This window comes from Sesamum indicum, linkage group LG1 (genome assembly GCF_026168435.1).
Source record: "Sesamum indicum cultivar Baizhima isolate 11 linkage group LG1, ASM2616843v1, whole genome shotgun sequence".
Classification (NCBI taxonomy): Eukaryota; Viridiplantae; Streptophyta; class Magnoliopsida; order Lamiales; family Pedaliaceae; genus Sesamum; species Sesamum indicum.
Genome location: NC_142657.1, coordinates 5,456,516 through 5,479,013, shown reverse-complemented (window position 1 = coordinate 5,479,013; position 22,498 = coordinate 5,456,516). Strand labels below are relative to the sequence as shown.

Genomic DNA, 22,498 nt, shown 5'->3' with positions numbered 1-22,498 from the left:
AAGTGCTTTTAATGGTTACAAACACTTGACAAAAGAAACTCCTTTCAGTTGGTGCGTGTACTTGATAGAATGTGGGGGAGTGCATTAAGCTCAAATCTGTTTGATCTTCAGCCTCACTATTGTTGCGTAACAGGGCTAACTTCACTTTTTCTTTTTAAATGATGAAATATCTTCATACAGTTTTCTTTGTCTGTTATTGCTTGAATGACAAACAGTAGCAAATACAAGCTCCAAGAAGTGAATCTTTAAACTATAAAATCAAGAACTTGAAAAAAAAAAAAAAAAAGACACGGCAATGACAACCAGCAACTCTGAATTTGTGAAAGAATCAGTTCATATCATGCTCCTTCAGAATCAAATAGTTCTTCCAGACATCCAAAGACGAGGAGAGCGAACAAAATTGGGGCATACATATGTTCCAAAAGGATTCATCAAAACCAGCAATTTCAAAAAGCATCTGATCATAAGCAGATTATACCAAAGTACCTTTGATAGCAACCTCACGGAAGTTGGTCTTGGTGTTAGAGTAAAGCCTCTTCCATTCATCTAGAATCATCTTACTTAAGGCAAAAGATCCAACGGATTCTTTGCCTTTGGTTTAGGTGCTTCTTCCTCCCTCTACTACTTCTTTGGGCTTAACTTCTTCTTTCTTAACATCCTTCTTCGGTTTTGCAGATTCATTTGGCTGTTCTGGTTTCATGGACGCAACAGGTGGAATAGATTCTACTTGTGTAACATCACCCCATATCTTCTTGAAATTTGGCTGATTAATTAAGGTCCAAACATACCTCTCCACATGTGGAAATTCTGAGGTGAAGCTCTTGGTCATGATTGTCTTAAATCCATAAGCCAGGTTGCAAACCATAACAATGTCAGCAAGCGTAACACCATGTCCAACCAAGTAGGTGTTAGAGGCAAGATGGGTGTTCAAAGCTCCCAGAGCTCTCTTAAGTGAAGCAATTGCAGCCTCCTCAGCCTGTACACAAGGGAGAATAGAATTTCTTTTTTAAGTAATACTCGCGAACATTTCAGAAAGCAACCAAATTAGGATAAGCATATGGATTCAGAATGACTGCAACAAGTTTAACATACCGGCAGCAGATATACACGATAACCAAGTCGTGGATATAACCAGTTTCCAAGACTCACATCGATCTCGGTAGCAGAAAAATCAATCCATTGCTCGATGTGGCCCTGTAATATCCGACAACCAAATAAGAGGTGGGCTAAATGAGAATACTCAATAAAACTTGTGGATCATGAAACAAAGATCAGTAAAACACAAGTAATTCCAACAGTAAAAGCCAAACAATGTTGCTTACATATTCAATCAAGGAAGAGCCATGCAAAGTGCCATCAGGATTCAATCCAGCCACTGCATAAAACAAGCAAGAGACACATCAGATCAAGTTATATTACAGCAACAACACAAACTTATCTGGAAGTTGTTTTACCATAGCGTGCAATCGCATTGCTTTGGAATATCGGGCCTGTTGAGAGTTTAAATACAGCTAATGAAATTGTCACTTGAGGATGTTAATTACAGTTTTAGGGCAGTTTTTTAGTTTCTTAACAGTTTTTCCTTCTTATCCATTTGTTAGTTTTATTACAAGTAGTTATAATATTTGTACTATAAATACTTGTTTATGACATACATTAAAGGCAATTCTGCAACATATTACAGTTAGAGTTTTTTTTTGCTGCGACCTGCGACATACTTGTTTATTTGTACTATACTGCGACCTGCGAACCACTATCTTAATGCATCCAGTTCTTATTCTGCTGCCAGTAATGTTTTTTTTTGGCATCATAGACTAGGTCATGTACCTTTAACAGTATTAAATAAAATTCCTGAGCTCAATTTGAATGATGTTTCTTTTTCTCTATCTTGTGATACTTGTCATAAAGCTAAGCAAACACGAACTCCTTTTCCTTGCAGTAACACACGATCTGCTGCACCTTTTGACCTCATTCATGTCGACCTTTGGGGACCTTACAGAATTCCCACTCTTTCCAATTGTAGCTACTTTCTGACTATCATGGATGATTGTAGTCGCAGTCTCTGGACCTACCTCATACATCATAAGAGTCAGGTCGCTTTCACTCTTAAGACTTTTTTTACTCTCATACACACTCAGTTCAACCGATCTATAAAGACCATGCGATCTGACAATGGATTTGAGTTCTTAAATCGCAGTTGTCGCGACCTATGTCATACACTGGGGATAATTCACCAAACTTCTTGTGCCTATACTCCTCAACAGAACGGTAGAGTTGAACGCAAGCATCGCCATCTACTCGATGTTGCACGAGCTCTACTGTTTCAAGCCTCTCTACCTACAAAGTTCTGGGGGGAATCTATCTTGACTGCGACCTACCTCATAAACCGAACTCCTTCTAAACTACTTTAGTGGAAAACTCCTTTTGAACTTCTCTATGGTACTGTACCCTCCTACACTCATCTTCGCTCTTTTGGTTGTCTATGTTATGCCACAAATACTAGCCCTCACAAACATAAGTTCGAGTCTCGAGCTCGCAAATGTGTGATGATCGGATATGCCTCTACCCAAAAGGCTTATAAATTGTACGATCTCGAGAACTCTTCATCTTTTACATCCAGGGATGTTCAATTCTATGAAGATCAGTTTCCTTACTCCAGCTCGCAAACGACCTCAACTTCCTATCCACTTCCCGTAGTTTCTCCCTATGCTGATATCCTTCCTAGTAATTCCCAATCGTCATCTACTCCAGCTTTCTCCCCTACCAGGTCGCCTGACATACCTCACCTCAGTTCTCCACGTCGCTCTGCTCGCAATAGGCAGCGACCTACCTGGCTCAATGACTTCGTCTGTAATGCCAAATCCACTAACTCCGCTATCTCCCTATCTCAGACTACCTCTGCATATATGTCTTTTGTGGCTTCATTGTCTGTTTTGCAGGAACCTAGGTCCTTCACAGAGGCAGTTGTGCATCCGGAATGGAAAGATGCGATGCGGTCTGAATTAGATGCCTTGGAGAAAAATCATACTTGGGAACTAACCACCTTACCCGAGGGGAAGAGGACAATTGGATGTAAATGGGTCTACAAAACCAAACTGCGAGCTGATGGGACAGTAGATCGTTATAAAGCTTGTCTGGTCGCTAAAGGTTTTACCCAAGTTGAAGGAGTAGACTATGGGGATGTTTTTTCTCCGGTTGCCAAAACTGTGACTGTACGACTCTTTCTTGCCATTGCTGCAGCTCGTGAATGGCCCATACAGCAGTTGGACATCAATAATGCATTTCTACATGGATACTTGGATGAAGACATTTATATGACTCCCCCTGAAGGATATGAGGTCGCACCTCATTTGGTTTGTAAGCTAACCAGGTCGCTATATGGACTAAAGCAAGCATCTCGTCAATGGAATGTGGAGTTCACCTCTCGACTTACATCTTATGGATTTCGTCAATCAGTGCATGACCACTGCCTTTTTATTAAGGATACTCCTTCAGGACCAATGGTGTTATTGGTCTATGTGGATGATATACTGCTCACTGGTCCTTCTATTTCTACTATTCAAGATGTTAAGACCTATCTTCACAATTTATTCACAATCAAAGACATTGGGGATGCTCGGTATTTTCTTGGGTTGGAGATTGCTAGGTGCAGTGATGGTCTTTATATCTCGCAGACTAAATATGTCATGGACATTATTCGTGATACAGGCTTATGTCAATCGCGACCTGCTTCTACACCGTTTCCACAAGGTTTGCGACTTCAATCTACTTCGGATGATCCGCTTCCCAAGCCAGATTCATATCGACGCCTTGTGGGTCGTTTATTATATCTTGGTTTCACTCGTCCAGATATTTCACACTCGGTTCAGCAACTTAGTCAGTTTCTCACACATCCGTGCGAGTCGCACTGGCAAGCGGCTCTGCATGTAGTTCGCTATCTTAAGAGTTGTCCATCAAAGGGTCTCCTCTTTCCCTCACAGAGCTCACTAACACTGACAGCTTATTGCGACGCCGATTGGGCGACCTGCCCAGACTCCAGACGATCACTTACAGGTTTTTGTATATTTCTTGGACCAGCCTTAATTTCCTGGAAAACTAAGAAGCAGTATACGGTATCTCGATCGACAGCTGAGGCTGAGTATCGTAGTCTAGCTGCTACTGTCTGCGAATTACGTTGGATTTCTTATATTATGACTGATCTCGGTATGTCTACCTCTCTTCCTATTGATCTATTTTGTGATAACAAAGCGGCATTACACATTCTGGCCAATCCTGTCTTTCACGAACGCACCAAACATATAGAAATGGACTGTCACTTAGTTCGTGATGCTTATAAAGAAGGTTTCATTGCCCCCTCTTTTGTTCGGAGCTCGCTACAGCTCGCTGATCTCTTTACTAAGGTGTTGCCCATATCTGCCTTCACGAGTTTGTTGAGCAAGTTGGGCTTGTTTGCTATCGAACCAGGTCCAACTTGTGGGGGGGATGTTGAGAGTTTAAATACAGCTAATGAAATTGTCACTTGAGGATGTTAATTATAGTTTTAGGGCAGTTTTTTAGTTTCTTAACAGTTTTTCCATCTTATCCATTTGTTAGTTTTATTACAAGTAGTTATAATATTTGTACTATAAATACTTGTTTATGACATACATTAAAGGCAATTCTGCAACATATTACATTTAGAGTTTTTTTTTCTTTTTATCATTTTCGTATTTCTCATTTCCTGCTCTTTTGAGTTATTTTCAAGTTTCTACAGGGCCATCAGGTGTTTCAAGCACAGGAATCTGCATGGTGAAATACAGACTCAGGAATGCAGCAAAGATTTTGCATAATTAGGACAAAAACTTCTCTAAAATTATTACTTCATACCTTTCCAATAGGATTCATCTTGATGAACTCCGGGGTCTTATTTGATACACCCATCTCAAAATTGGGAAATAGTCAAATCTGGTTAGCTATTAATCTTGATTAACAAACAGGTAGGCAAAGTGTAAGCTAGCTCCATTTTCAGATATTAAAATAACAATCAATATATTATGTATCAAAGTAGAACTGAACATGTAAAGTAGCTGAATCTCAGGTCATATCTAGGGGCTAGTAATAGCAGTTGCCGTGTAAGTCAAGAGGCTACCAGGGACAGCTTATGAACAGAATGACTCTACCGAGCTTCTTCAGAGCATGCATAAAATGACATGCACAAGGCATTATCTGCAAAGAAAATGGAAAGAGGCAAAAAAAACACAAAAATGAGACCAGCTAAAGAGTAGATAAACCAAAATCAAAGTCACTTTCCTTCTAGCAACTTTATCTTCTTGACAATTAAGAGTTAGTCTGAATTTTATCATAATTTTTGCTTTTTATTTATATTATTGTGAGGAAATAAAAATTAGGAAAGAAGAGAAATAAATCATAAGGCAAGAAACCCTCCCAAAAGAAAATGATTAACAGAAGGCCTGCCATTTTGTAGTCATAAATATCAGTCTAAAAGGAAAAGTGATGCTAAGGTGTCCAAATCAAATCTTATTATAGGTCGTATTACGGACAATCTTGTTTCGTTACCTTCCTGGATCGTCAAGACCTTTTACGTGACCATGGATGCTAGGTTGTTACATCAAGGGAACATCACATATAGGAGAAGAATAATCTGCTTGGTTTATAAGGCCTGAATAAGTTGATATTTGTCAGCAGCTTAAGAATTTTAAATTAGTTGTTAGGCCCGATTCAGCTCATACTTTTTCAACAGCTTAAATATGTTTCGTTATTTGGCTAGCACCGATCTAACACTGATAGGAATAGGAGTCTAGTGTTAGTTCTTGCAGGAGTTTTATTTTGGTGTGCTTTCAGTAGCCAATCTTCACCCTTACAGTTTTTCTTGATTTTCTTTAAACCCACATAACCATGTTTACTTGATTTTCTTCCCTCCATTTTATTGGTGAGAAGTGAAGAGGAACGGGAAACAAAGGTGAGACTGGAGGTGGGGATTGAAGGCTGGAACAGGGAGAATGGAGGAAAGAAGACGTTGATTTTGAGGGGGGTTTGGTGGTGATTTTGAGGGTTTTTTGTGGTGATTTGAGGGTTTTCTGTTTCTTCCAGCTTGTTTTTTGGTTTTTTTTGCTAGTTTTTTGATTTTTTTAAATCAAATAAAAGGAGAAAATCTATTATCTAAATAAGTTAAAATACACACTGAAAAAGGCCTAGAAAGAAAGCCCAAAAAGTTCTATTTCAACCCATCAAAGGATATTCAAGAAACGCATATATGATATTTACCCCAATGATTAATTAAACAACCAATATTCTACCATTTTCTTTTTTCTTTTACTTTTTATTTTTCTTCTTTTTTTTAGTTTCTTCTTCCTCTTCACTTTTTTCTCCACTGACCGTCGTAGTATGTTCTTCTTGCTTATATATCATAAATAATTTTTTATGTTTTAAAATACATTATAGATAAGAATAAAATATGTAAACCAAAAAATTACATTAAAAAAGAAACTAAAACAAACAAAACAACTTAAGGAATTATGGATATACACAAAAAAATATAGAATTGATGTTTTGGTGTTAAATGGAATATAGTCACTTCTGTACCAAAAAAAAAATCATAGTTAATTTTTTAAATAATGTAATTAGGAGTACAATTTTTATATTTGTGCAACGGTATCACTAATCGTCATTTATGAGTGTAGAGAGCCTTTTTTTATATTAATATAGATATATATAAATAAAGCAAATATAAATTCAAGTAATTGACTTTTTGAACACATAAAAGCTGTTACACAAGTATCTCAATGGATCTAGTGAGGCCATGGTTGAAAATCACAACAAGAGGGTCGATGTATCAAATACTATTAAAAAAATATACCTTTTGCTACAAAATCTTGTACTACAAGAAAAAACTCAAATTAAATATGGTTTTTTTCCCATACATTTTAAATTGTAGCAAAAAACCTCAAACTATTTTACTATATACTACATGTAGATATTTTGTAGCTTGCTACTATTATCTTGTGTAGTATAAAAGAAGATACAATTACTGTATTTTTATTTCTATAACTTTTGACTTAATGTACTTATTTAATTATAATTTTTAATTTTCATAATTATTGCAGGTGATTAATTTGCGTACTGAAATAACACGTGATGGTTTCTTTTTAAACTCAATCCAATTGTTGATTAAATCAAAACCATCAATTTCTATGAGTTTAGAATATGAAATTGTAGTAGTTTTGTAGTGTATATTCCAAATTCATGGTGATAGTCAAACCCCCTTTAATTGTGATACATATCCTTATTTTTCGCTAATTTAATGAGTTACACTGAATACAATTTTCTCACCTCTAATTACGGTAGTTAAAACTTATTTTATGCCGCATATTTGTACCGATCATATAATCAGTTATAATTTTTTTGATGGTCTTTCGTCAATTATGCCAATTATTATTAATTAATTATTACTATGGTAATCAAAAGGGTGCATGTAATTAGATCAAGCACTAAGATCAGTTCTATAACTTGAATGGGGTGTTGAGGGGATTGTTGGAAACATAAAATCAAACATTCAAACCAATTTCATGTTATATATACATCAATAATCCAATGCAATTCAATCAAATAAGTACAAGATTTCAAGAGATGGTAAGCATCATCAGATGGTCATCACAAACATAATGTTCAATTCTCTCACATATTAATGAATACCATGTTCTAAAATGAAGTATTATTGAATTTTTCTGCATATTTTCTGTCCCTGAGCCTATTGCTTAGTCTGTTTGATATTTGTGCTTTTTATTTAATAGATAATGATTTTGAATTTGTTGTCTTTTGCTCATAAAAGAAGCGTTTCTATATCGTAGGTTTAATCCAAACCTTCAGTACGATTACATGCATTTTGAAGAAAAGTTTCTATATCGTAGGTTTAATCCAAACCTTCAGTACGATTACATGCATTTTGAAGAAAAGTATAGCATCCAGAAAATATCTTATGCATGACTCAAAACACAGTCTCCTTTGCTCAATGCTGAATATTACAAGTGTATTTCACAATAATTTATTATTAAGCCCTGCCATCATCTCGCATATTAAAATTGTTTCTTTTCTTAGTTGATGCATTTCCAGAAAAAGGGAAAAATGCAACCAAGCCCCTTGTGATATTACAAATGAGCAAATTACCCCTTATGAAAAAATAAATAGCAATTTATCTCTCTGTATTTTTTAAAATACAATAATTTACCTTCCTATGTTTTTTAAAAGTTGCTTCATTTTAAAAGGTATAGGAGGGTAAATTGCTATACATAGGGGAATAATATGCTCATTTTGACTTTTACATGGGGGTAAATTGCTATTCACCCCCAGAAGAATTACCTCATGGAATTCTGGTCAGATGTTGTGTTTGTGTGACAAACAGAGAACTAATAGTCAATTATTCAAGCAACCATTCTCTCAGTATACTCATATTTGAATCCTTCTTTTACACCATCGTAGTAAGAAACATGTCAAAAGCAAGACCCTTCCTTTGACAAGTATCGGCAAACAACATCACAACTTTGAAGGAGGCAGAATCGTGGAGAAGCATGAAAACACATGACATATAATAATTCACAATCCACAACAAATTTTTAAGGAATTCTCAACAGAAAGAAAAATCATGTAATTCTAGAGGTATAAGTAAAAGGATCTTCTCGAAATGAGAGGCTTAATCAAGTTTCTCTTGAAATAGTAACTAAAGCATCTTTTTGCTAGTAGAGTCCGACTTCAAAGGCCTCTCGGACATTCTTTTAGTAAAATATTTGAAATTTGGTGATAGACTAACTTGTGATTTTAACAAGAATGTCCAAATCTAAACTATGTTTTACATTTACTTATTGAAAAGGCGTTTTGATTTCCACAAAATCATATAATTGGGGGGACTTGTTAAACTATGCGAAGTCATGTTCAGGCCTTTAATAGGAATCTATAGAGTTTCCTCAGATTGATTTAGCAGAGAACCAATGGCAAGAAAAAAAAGAATCACCAAGGATCAAACAATTGGAAAAGGGGAAGTCAAAAATTTATGCAGGCGAAAACTCACTTGTTTAGAAGATTTTCCTAAAACATTCTAAGTGTAAGGGTAATTTAGGCAAGTAAAAAAAAAGAAAGAAACATATATAGTTATTTTATCTTATTTTTCCTTCTTGTGCAGTCTCCCCCCCCCCCCCCCCCCCCCACCTTTCTTTTGTCTTTCTTCTGTTGAGATCTCTTCATATTTTTCATAAATTTTGATTTATGTCTTGCCTTTCTTACTAAGAAGTTCTCTTTTGGCCCATCATCCCGTATCGTTTTAGTTTATGTCTTCCTTTTATTTTTTCCTTAATTTCCTCATAGGTGTTGGTTCTTCTGAATTCCCTCTACTATGATGTCCAGTCTGACATTGATCACTTTAGTCCTTTTGTTAATTGTAATGAGAAATCAAATTTTGTAAAAGCACGGTAATATTTTGACTGGTGATAACTAAAATATTCATTTAATAATTTATTATAATTTAATTGTCAATAAAATATAATACAATTAATATCTCAATATATTAATATTAATTAATTCAAATAAATTTAGATAAACAATATTAAATATCACATAACTTTAAATCATAAAATAGACGCCTCTACAGACTAATAACTAGTTTATACTTAAAATAGAATTTAATGAATTATAAAATAAAAAATGATAACTAAAATATCATTTTTACGTGGATTGTCATCAGAATTTAATTTGAAAAAATAAGTAATAGTTATAAATAAAATCACATTTTCACTAGAAGTGAGATTTGATCTATTTAATCACAGAACCAATACCAAATCAAACCAAACGAGCACTTAAAATAAATTTTTTTAATGAATTTATAATCAGAATTGCAATATTTGACTACATCTACGTCTGAACATAAACCTAAAATTTTTATGAAAAGAAAAAAAAATTAAAGAAAATGCAGAAATAATTTTACCGGTAAAAACCCCCTCTCAACCGGTAAAAACCCCCTACTCCCACTCCAACGGTAAAGACGAAGAAATACAGATGTCCACCCCTGAAAACCTTCAAAATCACCTCTCTTCTTCTTCCTCTTCCTCTCACCTTCGTTTCGCTTCTCTTCACGCCCAAAAATTACAGAGAAAACCCTAAAAACCATCCCAGATCTGCGAAGAGGGAGTGAAGGAGAAGGGGACCAGTCTGAAGGGTTTTTGTAGCCTCGATGAAGCAGAGACGGTGGAGCACCCACAGGATGGCCGCGAACGTAAGGAGGAGCAGCGACGGAGGTAGCAGGAATAAGAGAAGGTGATAAGTCTTCACACTCAGCAAATTCTTCGTTTCTGTTCAACCTCATCTTTTGCTTGAGGAGATTAGTTGGTAGATATATCATTTAATTAGGTCTTTTTGAATGTCTCATTATCAAGTAATTATAGGAACTCCATGAAATGACAAAAAGGCCGTGTAGATCATCATCTCTATGTAAATGACACTTGTTGTGCTGTTTCTCGGATGGGATGCCTTTATAGGTAGCATGTCTATTTGGGATGTCTATATGTAAATGTCACCATTGTGTCAGTTTCACGACCGGATGCGAGTGACATCACTCCGTTGCTTTTTCCGTACACCATTGAGCTCCAGTACAAATAGGTTTCGTCAATTAATTGTCATCTCTGCTTTCCATGTGATTACCATGGGCTTTGGTGTGAGTCAATAAGTATCATTTTCTGCTTTCGCATGTGCGCCCCTGCATTATACATATGTATGTAATTTTTTATGTGGATGGATGTGCGTTATGAATTTGGAAGTGACTCAATCCCAAATTTAATATTTTTGAACTTATTGTATTTCTGTACTGTGGTAATTTGGATCTTATAAAATATTTAAATATATAATTGTTTGAATTTTCCATTTGCTTCACTTTTTGTATTATATGGTGAAGGTGGACTGTTTGACTGGTTGATTAGATGTGGGAAAAAGCATGGCCATTAATACAATATAGGAATCTTCAGCCTTAAGTTTGATTATTTTAAAATTGATATTGGGGGTCAGGTGTAGTTACGTTTTCAAGGCTTAAAGTTAGATATTTTTGCAATTTAGTAACTTGATGGAGGTGAAATGGGCTTGTGAAGAAGCATTATCTAATTTGGTTCTATATATCTTTTATGATTCTTAAAGGTAGCCCTTAGTACAGTTCTCTACAGGCGTGCCTGTGCCAACAAGCTTTGTTTAATTGGGTAAATTAATAGTTAAGTATATTATAGGTGGCTATTATTCTTACTTTAGCCTGTAACGTGATGTGATTAATTTCAACTGGTTTGATTTACTTAATTAACTATCATCCTTTAACTTGTAATTTGCTGCTGGTGCAGTGGTTCCGTTAATGTTTGCATGTTTATCTGGAACATGTAATCAGTACCTCTATAAAAGTTGGCATATAATGTGATGTCTTGATTTTTGCATCCGCTATAGGCAAAGTTTCCCTTGAAACAATATCAATGAAGGAGATGTTGGGATTATTAGCTCTGTTATGCAATTTTTGTTAATTACTTGGTGTGGAAAGGCTATAGATTATTTCAAAAGCTCCGATTAGCTCTTTTTATGGGAAGAAATTTGATGGATGTCCGACATGTAAGATTAAAATGTTGCTCTAGCTAGGTCAGGTGGACTTGTAATATTGACAAGTTACAGTATTAGGCAGATGGTTGTTGCCCTACGTTTTCATCTGGTATCTAATAAAGGAAACAAAATAAGCAGAATGGGTGAAAATTAAATTTGATTGCCTTTTTTCTGGGAAGAGTATGTATATTAGCTCTCTTGTAACTGGTAACTAATTTCATGCCCTAAATTTTGGTCGGGAGGTTATACGGCAGAAGCACCGTATCACATGGTACGCATAGCCGATAGGTTCATGAAAATTTGACCTATTCTCTAGTGCTTTAAACCATTGCTAAATGGTTACCCACGGTAATGGGTACCCCTCCAATTAAGGGGTAACTGAGGGTGGTTAATTCATGGTGATTAATTAATTTAGTGCAAATGAGTTGCCAAATAAATTGTATTTTGGATTGAAACCCAAGTCTAGCTAAAACTAAACCTAAAGGGTCACACACAAATCCTTAATGGAATTGGAGAAATCTAACGACAGTATAAAAACTGCAAACAAAGCCTTTTTTTGGTACCATTTCAAGTTATTTCAAAAAACATAATACCAATATTGCAAAGTATCCTAAATTATAATACCAAAAATGCAATTTTCTTTGGTAATAAGTGTAGAGATGGTTTTAACGTAATAGTTAAATATTCTCTCAAAATATTGAAAAAGAAAAAAAGAAAAGAAAACCTACAAAGACATCCCCTCAAATATATAAATATAACAAATCCATCCCCTCAATTAAATTCCTACAGAGTTCTAGCCTTCTAGGTAGCATGTTTATTTGGGAGTACCTTTTGCTGGTGCGAATACGTCATTCTAATAGACCTTGCTTCTCTTTTATTCAGGAGCCATTGTATATGAAGAACATATATATAGCAAGCATATATATTTTCACTTCTGTCCAAGAGCCATTTTGTCTTCAATGAAGCCAGAGTCTTGTTTTCTAAACATAAAGCATATCATGCTAATTCGGTAATTTGTAGGATAACCATTTTCTTGGAAAGTATGGTTAAATTGATTAATAACTGGATAAATTATCAAAAGATGGTTAAGAGATGGAGAATCAATGGAAGGAAATACCTCTTGAAAAATTTAACTAAATCTAGTGATGCATTTCATTTGACCTACGATGTTTACGGAGGAGGCATTTTCTTGAGCACCAGCAAACTAAATTTTGGATTTTATATGATCTATTCAGGTCCAGGTGAAGAAAAGTTTGTGAGGCAAAGTGTTGAAAAGTTGTATGTGCACTCATTGTGTTCTCTTTCTTTCTTCATATTACCCTTCTACAATGAATAAAGACTGTTAAGGAGTAGATATTGCCTTCTACATTTTGTGCATACTCGCTTTTATGGTTTGCTGATAGCAACATATCATCTAGGCACGTTTGTGTGTGGTCCCTTGACAGCTGCAATTGGTGTTCTCCGCTATTCATTTCTAGTTGCTTTTTCAGGCAAACAATATCAATATCTCTGGATCTTTCTCCAGTTGCATTTGTAGGAGTTCATTTCCAAAATGCTATTATTTATATCTTTTGTAATTCATTTGTTTTTGCAACTTGCTCAGGGTTTCTGACCCTGATATATCAACTTCCTTCTTTGATTGTCGTTTTTGTTTCTTTATCTTCACCTTTTTCTATGAAGAGGCACAAGTTTTCTCTCTCACTCACTTATTCCCAATGGCTTAATATTCATAGTATTGGAAGCATATATCTATTATATTTATCTAATTCCAGCAATCTGTTGTAATTACCCTATTCCATTGACTCGACCTAGTTATTGAGCTGCGATAGAACGTATCCATGATTACAACTTTCATGTATTATTTTTTGTATAGGTACTGGTTGCCATGATTCAGTTTGTGTCATGTGTCCAGTTGATCTTTGTCACCTGTATTGGCTAAAGATGCTTTGTTGTTCTTTTTATGAAATTGTGTTCAGTTGTGGATTTATTTCTCTGGTGATTCTATCAGGATATTGGAGGATACGACATTCAAAAGCAAGAAATCCATGAAACTGTAGAGTTACCTTTGACACATCATAAGTTGTGTCAACAGATTGGCATAGATCCTCCTTATGGGGTGTTGCTCTGTGGTCCGCTTGGCACTTGGAAAACCATGCTTGCCAAGGTTGTTGCTAACCACATTATTGCATCCTTCATCACAGTTGTTGGCTTAGAATTTGTTCAGAAGTACTTGGGAGAGGTATGTTTAAAAGTCAGTTGAGTTATTATTCCTGCATTTTTACTCATTATTTTTGGGCAAATTGCTACTTTTATTCCTTCTCTGTCTGGAGAAATTTGTTGCCCAGAGACGTAGTTGTCGACCTAATTAATCATACACCTTCTGACTTTTCACTCTCCTTGAAGTGAACAACAATTACGTGCTACTATAATTCTCTTGCCATGTAATTTACTCTAGCCGAACCTGGTCCTCACAAGAACTCCCAAGTTATTTTCGTAATTGTGTGGAAGTTGGTACTGAAATTTCAGCTACTTGGAATGATTCATCATTCTTCCCTTTACCAATTCCTCTTCATCTTAGTTGGTCATAGGTTGTTAATTTCTTTGTAGAAAATGATGGGTTGGAATAGGTAAAAGAAATTTTTCGTGGTACTTGTACTTGTTCTTAGGATTATCTTTACATACTTTTGTCATTTCTTGCGGTGTTACTTTGTTTGCTTTTAGGAAGATATGGCAGTTGAAGGTTTTATTTTTGATATCCATATAACAAACGGGACTATTGGTCTAAAATGCCTCCAGGGTCCTCGAATGGTTCGTGATGTTTTTCGGCTTGCAAAAGAAAATGCACCTGCAAATATTTTCATTCATGAGGTATATACAATTGCTACCGCTAGATTTGATGCTCAAACTGGAGCTGATCAAGAGGTTCAACAAATTCTCATGGAACTTTTGAACCAGGTATGTTCAGATATAGATGAAGTTGAACAATAATAACAATGTATGAGATAAAATTTTCTTTTCCATCAACTTCCAATTTACTTTATCAAATTGATTGAATGGTAGCAAACATTTCTCTCGAGTTAAGACTTTGTGCTATAAAAAGAATGCAGTTGTATCTTTAATGTGGATAACCAATCCAATATTAAGAAATGGATCTCTTCTTAATTGTATTCTTAATCCACATTTGGTAAGCCTTGCTTACATAGGGCCACTCTGATATTTTGAGTTGTTATGATTCGGAACTTCAAATTTGCCTTCAAAATTTAGGCTTCGCTTTCAACAGCATAAGGTTTGACCTTGTAGTGGTGGTGACTTCATGATTTAATTACTTGAGTAAGGTTTGACCTGACCTATTCTGTTATAACAAAGCATAAGAAAACTCAAAGGTCTTGTTTAAAAGTCTCTCACTTTTCTTTTGTTTGTCTGTTGTGTGGGGTGTGTGTGTGTGAGTGTGTGTGTGTGTGTGTATTTCATATTCTAACTTATCTTTATTAAGCATTGCATTGGTGGTTTGTCTTTTACATGCATACGTGTTGCCATATCTATGCATTTGACAGTTGGTTTGTATTTGAATGTCTTTCGACTAAATAGGTGAGCAAGCTTGTGGACTCGTATAAGGGAAGTTCGGAGGAATGGTCGCAGAAGGCGATAGAGCTTGAGGGAATCATCAAGGCTTTAGAAGTAAACCCTATTTGTGATGTATTTATTAAAAATTCCCCAATGACTGAATGACACACAATACAATAGTTCCTCTTATGAACATGCAGTAGTTTAGGTTGAGGAATTGCAAACTTCTCTATTTGTCTTCATGCATGGTAGCTACCAAGGGAATGTGCATGAGGTGGCAATGAGGCGGAATACTATCGCTCTCTTGGAGGCTGGGGCTTTAAAAACAATGACACTGATGATGATTAAAGGAAGTAAAAAGTCATTGCAAAGTGATAATGGTGGTAAAAAGTTTTCTTGGCTTCCACTTTTCATTTCATTCGTTAGACATGTTTCCTTTTATGTGCGTGTATCGTTATCTTGATATTCATCATTTGCACTATAGTGCAAAGGTACTTTTCTTTAGATCTAGCAAGTTTGTTGTTTTGAAAAATATTCTTGGATGTTTTTCAGTGGTTTTCCAAATGATTTACTATTGTGGTTGTTTCTTATCCTTTTTTGTTTATATGTACTTCAGTGTAATCTCATTCAAGTAAACAATATGTCTTGCTCTTTATGGTATATCAAGTTTTGTGAGACATATTTGATTGTCGGAATGTCAATATATTTGTTTAGCATTTTGGGGTTAGACTCTTGGTTCAATTAAAATAACATGGAAGTACTCATCCAATTTTCATTTGAAGGACCCAACAAACTATTTCAAATGTAAAGAATTCCACGTTTTTAAGTTTTCATTTGTCATATGTTATATTATCAAACTACTACTTTTTTTTTGAGTTTATCGAGAATGATAGTTGGTAATTTGACGAATAAATGTGACTTAGGAAGCATAAGATTGAGACATGAATGTGCACTTACGTTATGTGATTGTTGCTCTCAGTAAATGTGGAGTAGTTGAGGCCTACTTTCAAGCGTTTTGAATTGCTTTGAAATAAAGTTGGAATGTCTTTGCTTCCACTCAATCATAGGAGTTCTTGTGAAATTATATTTGTTTGTCAAAATACCGCCCAATTGATCCTTATAAACTTAACATGGGACATGCATCACTTTGAAAAATTCAAAGGCCCTTCCCTTAGAAATCTCTTTTACCATGAAAAAAAAAAGGAAGAAAGAATAGCAAGAAAAAGGAAGACTACATCTACTCCGCTGGTTTAGGTCACTTAGTAACTGGGTAACTTCATCATAAATGTTATTATTCACGTAAAATGGTGACTAGAGCCTCATATGCAAAGCACTTTAGGTAAAATATTTTTTGGTCGAGTAACCGGGTGCCTTCACCACAAGTGTTGTCATTAGCGTCAAAAGACCGAAATATGACTTTTTTGGTTGAGTAACCGGGTTCCTTCACCACAAGTGTTGTCATTCGCGCCAAAAGACCGAAATACGGCCTAAAGAACGTATCCTTCACCACAAGTGTTGTCATTCGCGCCAAAAGACCGAAATACGGCCTAAAGAACGTAAGTCACGGGCGAAAACAAAGAAAAAAGAAAGAAAATAAAAGCCATGACGACAAAAGGGGAAGATGGCTAAAGAAAAGAAAGAACAACAAAAGTCCTCCCAACGTAGGCAGAAATAAGGAGATAAAGGGTATTGTGTCGAATCGACGAGTAAGGTGACATTTAGAAACCTATGATTTTGTGGAAGCTTGATTGTTCTACTCTCTGCTTGGTGAGACAAAGTGTTGTGATGTGATTGGCCTCTTACCCTCATTATGATAAGTTAGCGTTTGCATAATGTATTGTGGCATTTGTGTTTTGAGATTATTTGCACATAGGTTATAGGGTTACATTTGTTGTAACGGAATATTAGCACAATGTTCAGAACATGTTCTTTGCAATGTCAGACTTTTGCTTGAGGACAATAATTGTTTAAGTTTGGGGAGTTTGATAGCAGCTTTACATATTTATAATAGCAGATAATAGTTATTTCGTCGGGTGGGAGGCAATAACTTCAAAAAAATTGCAATAGTCATTTCCTTCTATTTTTGGTTTATATCTAAAAATTTTTGCATTTTTTGATGGCTATCTTAAAATCCGGTGTAAAAGCCTTTATTTAGACTTTATCTGACTACTATTTCTGGTTGGGAGGTGAAAGATTCTGACGGTGATATTATTTTTTCAATATAAATGACAATAATTATTCTAAAATGTTTAAAAACTATATTATTATAGTTGTCTTTTATTTTATGGATTATTCCTCTTAGATGACCATATTAGCACAGGGTAAAGAGAACCTCCCAAAGCTACATAAAATATACAATTTGGCTAAGAGATGTTTAGTGGTGGCATTCCTAAGAAGGATTGGAAAAATTGATTAAGACTCTTTCGCCAGGCAAGGCAAGCATTTTTTATTGTATCAGGACAACTGCAGGTTGAAACATATTCCTGTGCACTCAGTCGTGTGTATACCTTCAAGCCAACATGTCGAGTATTGCCTGTGTGTATGAAAGAGTGGTTATTCAAATATCCATGTTGAGTCCTATACCGTTAACATTCTGAGTTATAATGTCCTTTGTCTTTATAGATGGATGGATTTGACCAGACAGTTAATATGAAGGTTATCATGGAAACTAACCGAGCTGAAACTTTGGACCTTGCCCTCCTACGTCTGGGACGACTTGATCGTAATATTAAGTTCCCTTTGCCAGATAGATGTCAGAAGAGGCTCGTATTTCAGGTGAATCTCAAAGATCGTTTACTATTTGAAGTTTGCTGGTTCTTAAAGTAAACAACATTTATATTAAACTATCCTCACATCTCACTTACGAAGAGAATTCTCAACCCAATCAACCTTTAAAATAGGAGAAACTGCGACAAAAGAGGCTAAGAAGAAAGAGACAATCCTCCTTGGTGAAAGAGAAAAGAGTTCATGCAACCATGGAAAAAAAGTTATTCTACATCAAGATTGACATAGATGCCTGAATTTCTCTATCACCGTAAACTGTAGTTTCATTGTGTTCTTATAGTTGATAGAAAATGGGACTTGTTTGCAGGTTTGCACTGCTAAAAATGAATTTAAGTGATGAGTTAGATTTGGAGGACTATGTGTCTCGACCATATAAAATCCGTGCAGTTGAGGTTAGTGATTCTGCTCACTTTTTCCACATTTATAGAGTGAGAAATCTAGTTACTTATTTACAATTTTATATGCTAGAGACCTCTTCCTCTGATATCTGCCACGATCCCCCATATTTGAAGCGATCTTATTGTTCATTGTTAGTGATCAACGATACATCTGTTAGTCTAATTGACCATAATTACAGTGTTTACTGGTGCAGATCGCAGCTATTTGCCAAGAAGCAGGTATGCTTGCAGTAAGAAAGAATTGCTATATTATACTCCCAAAAGATTTTGAGAAGGGTTACAGGTCCAATGTGAAGAAACCTGACACTGATTTCGAGTTCTATACAAGTGATGATTGTGTTGAACCAGTAAAGGAGAAAGAGAAGAATTTTTGCATTCTGTTAGACAACCAAATTTTCAGTTAAGTTTTTGTCCATAGACTGTAACTTCTTATCTTACATATATTACTTGGAATATAAGATAAAATACTGAAATGCCTTGCCAATTAGGTATTTTTTTTGGTACTATGATTGTTTGATTGTTCTATGATAATGTGATATTCGACGTACTATTGGTGTGATCTTATAGTCGCATTAATATAAAAATTTGCCGCATTTACATATTTTTAGGTATTTTCTCCTTGTTTAACTCAGAAAATGGTCTATTGAAAAATCATTTTATAGGCATTCCCTTTCTCGTAAAATATTGGTTACTTTTCCTAAACTAATAATTTTCTATGTGATTCTGTAGACTTTGGGAGCATGGATGACATTTCTAAAGTCACTAGTGGACGCGATGCAAATGATTCTGAGTAAGAACTTCTGGTTTGCAGTCCATCCGAAATTGAGGTTAGTAAATCTAACATAAAAGTGCTGAATATACAATGAAATTGATGAGCAATCCAGAAGAAGTGTGGTTGTTAGGAGTAATGGAGAGTGAATATTCAAATTTAAGCATTAAAGAGAATTTAAATGCTTTTGTTGCGTTGATTGATCTACTCAGAGGTGGTTCCAGTATCAAAATGGAGGTAATCCTTTTATTTTATTTTTGATAGCTCCTTTATGCATTCTGTTCTAAGGGTCTGGTATGTTTCTTCTTCTTTCTACACAAATCACTTGTTTGCTGTTTCTAATTTGCGATTTTGCTTTTCGAGTGTTAATTGAATATCTGTATAAGTATGTGAATTTATGGACTTCATTGCCTTTGATGATTCTACTTACTGGAGTTGGTAAGATAATATTTTTCACATATACAAATTATAACAAAATAATTGAGAAAGAGTACTCATGTTAAGTTATCCCAAATTCCTAGAACATGGATAGGTGAGAGTTTTTGACACATCACAATTAGAAGTTATAAGAGTCAATTCAGCAATTTGTGTTATTGTGCTGGGTGGATTTTAAAGGTCCACTTGGCGTTTGTTTGATGTTTTGTGTATGGTACAGAGATAGCATGTCTTATAATTAATGTTGTATGCCTCTTTATTTGTGTTTCTAATAATTATTTCACTAATGGAATATCAAATATTACTTTTCTTTTTGTTAATCTGGGAGTCAGCTTACTAGCATAATTTTCATCACAAACACTGAGGGTTAAGCTTTAACTGCTCAACATCTCTGCAGAAAGAGATATTGTATGAGATTACAGCAAAATAATGAAACTATTAATATTCCTCTTTGTCAGCAGAACTGGGATTAATATGCTTGGATGATTGTATAGATGTTAAAACTTGTCTAGTATTGATTGTGTTGTTTCTTAGAGTGTATGCCAGAATCTTTCAATTGACAGTTCGGAGAGTTTCTTTCCATGGGCTCTGCCATTTGGTCAGAGTCTTAGTTGACTGCTTCCAGCCTGGAGAGTTCAAGGGATGATGAAGGTGGATTCCTCGTGGAAATCTCTCCCAAACAGTGATAAGTCAATATCAGGAGTGAAGGTTAGAGTCTAAAGACATCTTGAAAAAGTGCCTTGTCTTGTGTAACTCATTCTGATAGATGCCTTATCAATTAAAATTCATGTAAATTGAGAATTAATTTATTCTTGTGGTATACACTATGCTCGTGGGCTTGTACTCAGGTTGAAGTTCCTCGATTTTACCACCTCCTGACGACAGCCTTATAGCCACATAATAAGACTTGATAGGGAATGAGAACAGTTGTTGAACTGAGAGTAACCTTCCAGTGCCGGTCAACACGGATTCACTTTACACGGTGAGAACATCCTATTATAGCTTTGTTTTCGTTCATACTCAACCTTAAGAAAGAAACAGGATTAATAAATAAATTGATATTTTCATTTATTTGTGTTTTTTTCTAACCGTTCGTTTCGTTATGCGTACAGCCTATTGACAAGAAGCCAACGAAGTTCAATCTATTGGTCACAATACTGACTTGTTTAAAATTTATGAGATGCGTGATTTATAATGTTTATTCTTTAATATTTTTTTTAATTTGTTGAAGGTTTAACTTCTGAACATTGTTTCGGTACAATTTATATTGGAAAATGTTTCTCATAGTTACACATTAGCAAACACCATTATCATAGTTACACATTAGCAAACACCATTATCTAATCCTTAATGTATCAAATAGGTCCTCTTCTTTGAGCGCAGGATTCTGATTGTGGTGGATGAATTGACAAGAGCAATTGTCTTCCTCTGGTAGGTTTGCAATTTGCATGGGGTTTTAATTATATCATTGCATTTTCTCTGTTGTTATTCTTTTATTTTTTTTTATTTATAAATACTTTGAAATTATATGCTCTTTTCTTTAAAAAAATATACATAAATTGAACAAACCCTTACTATCAAAGTATTTATATCTTGTATTTTATGGCCTAAAAGTTATGTTGATTATATTTCAATAGCAACTATTATATATAAATATTAAATTTAGATATTTATTGTAATATTTTCTAAACTGTGTTTCAACTTCTAACTTATATTTACATCTTATTATATTTTATTAGTGAAAACATTAAATGAAACATATGTTTTAATTCGTTACTTATACAATCAAAAATAGGATTCAGCAGTCTTGTTTTGTCATGTTCTTTCTTAGTGATTTAGATTAGAATAGGTATGTTCCATCTTATGAGTGGATTTAGTTTTATTTTTAAGAAACGTATATTTCTTTTTTATTTATTAATTATATTAAATTATTATTTAATATATTAATAAAATTAGTTATAAATTTATATTAAAAAATTATTACACTTATATAAATTATTAAATTTTTAAAATTAATCTTTTAATTTTTATAAAAATGAACAATCATTTTTTTTCATTTCTTGATGATTGAAATATTAAATTATTTAAATGAAATATTAATAAAAATGATAAATTTAAGTTAAAAATTACCAAGTATTAAATTTTTATAAACAAAATGTAAGGAGGTGTTAATTTATTGGAATGAATAGTATGATTTCGGTATAAATAGTTATAATTTATAAAAATTCAAATTTTTATTTTATTACTTGTTTATTGAATCTGTACACCTTTTAATAATTGGATATTAAATTATTTGATTGTTGTTACCTAAAGGGAGAGGGCATCAAAGCAATATTTAATGAAATATGGCCCTGTATATGTTTTTTAATATTAAATAATTAAATTAGTAGATTAATAATTAAGTTATAAATTTAAATTAAAAAAATATGAGACTTGTTCTAATTATTTTAATTTTTAAAATTATTTTTGTATTTATTTACAACTAAATGTTATTATCAAAGCAAATATGAAGATGATTAATTTGATCTTGTATATTTAATTTTTTATTTAAATATAAATTAAAAAATTTACCTATAAATTATTTTAAATTTTTAAAACTAAAAGATTATTTTTTTTATTTATATATAATATAATAATACATACTATATATTAATTGATTAACATAAAAGAAATAAAATATATTTAAATAAATTTTTAAAAATTTTTAAATTAAATTTCAATCAATTAAATAATACTAATAAAAATAAATTTAATAATTAACTAATATATACTAAGTCATAAATATATAAACTAATATCAGCCTACCCCCTTTCTTTCTTCAGCTCCTCCCTCCACCCTCCGCCGGCCCTTTCCTTCTTCTTCCCCCCACCTCCACCTCTCTTTTCATCTTTCCGACCTACTCTTTCCTTCTTCTGTTCCCCACCCTCCACCTCCCTTT

General features: G+C 34.1%; 2 pseudogenes across 2 annotated transcripts; one reads left to right on the top strand and one right to left on the bottom strand.

Annotated features, from left to right (window-relative positions):
• Positions 1 to 457: 457 nt before the first annotated feature.
• Positions 458 to 2,294, bottom strand: LOC148789372 (elongation factor 1-gamma 3-like; annotated as a pseudogene). Its single transcript, XR_016066414.1, has 5 exons — positions 2,219 to 2,294; positions 1,919 to 2,068; positions 1,323 to 1,375; positions 1,093 to 1,194; positions 458 to 976 (listed from the first exon to the last, which is right to left on the bottom strand). The product of XR_016066414.1 is annotated as an elongation factor 1-gamma 3-like (transcript).
• Positions 2,295 to 10,014: 7,720 nt separating this feature from the next.
• On the top strand, positions 10,015 to 20,666 carry LOC105157234 (26S proteasome regulatory subunit 6B homolog; annotated as a pseudogene). The gene is made up of 8 exons (XR_016064608.1): positions 10,015 to 10,299; positions 13,619 to 13,849; positions 14,407 to 14,565; positions 15,199 to 15,557; positions 17,797 to 17,949; positions 18,266 to 18,350; positions 18,551 to 18,755; positions 19,086 to 20,666. The product of XR_016064608.1 is annotated as a 26S proteasome regulatory subunit 6B homolog (transcript).
• The last annotated feature ends 1,832 nt before the right edge of the window (positions 20,667 to 22,498 follow it).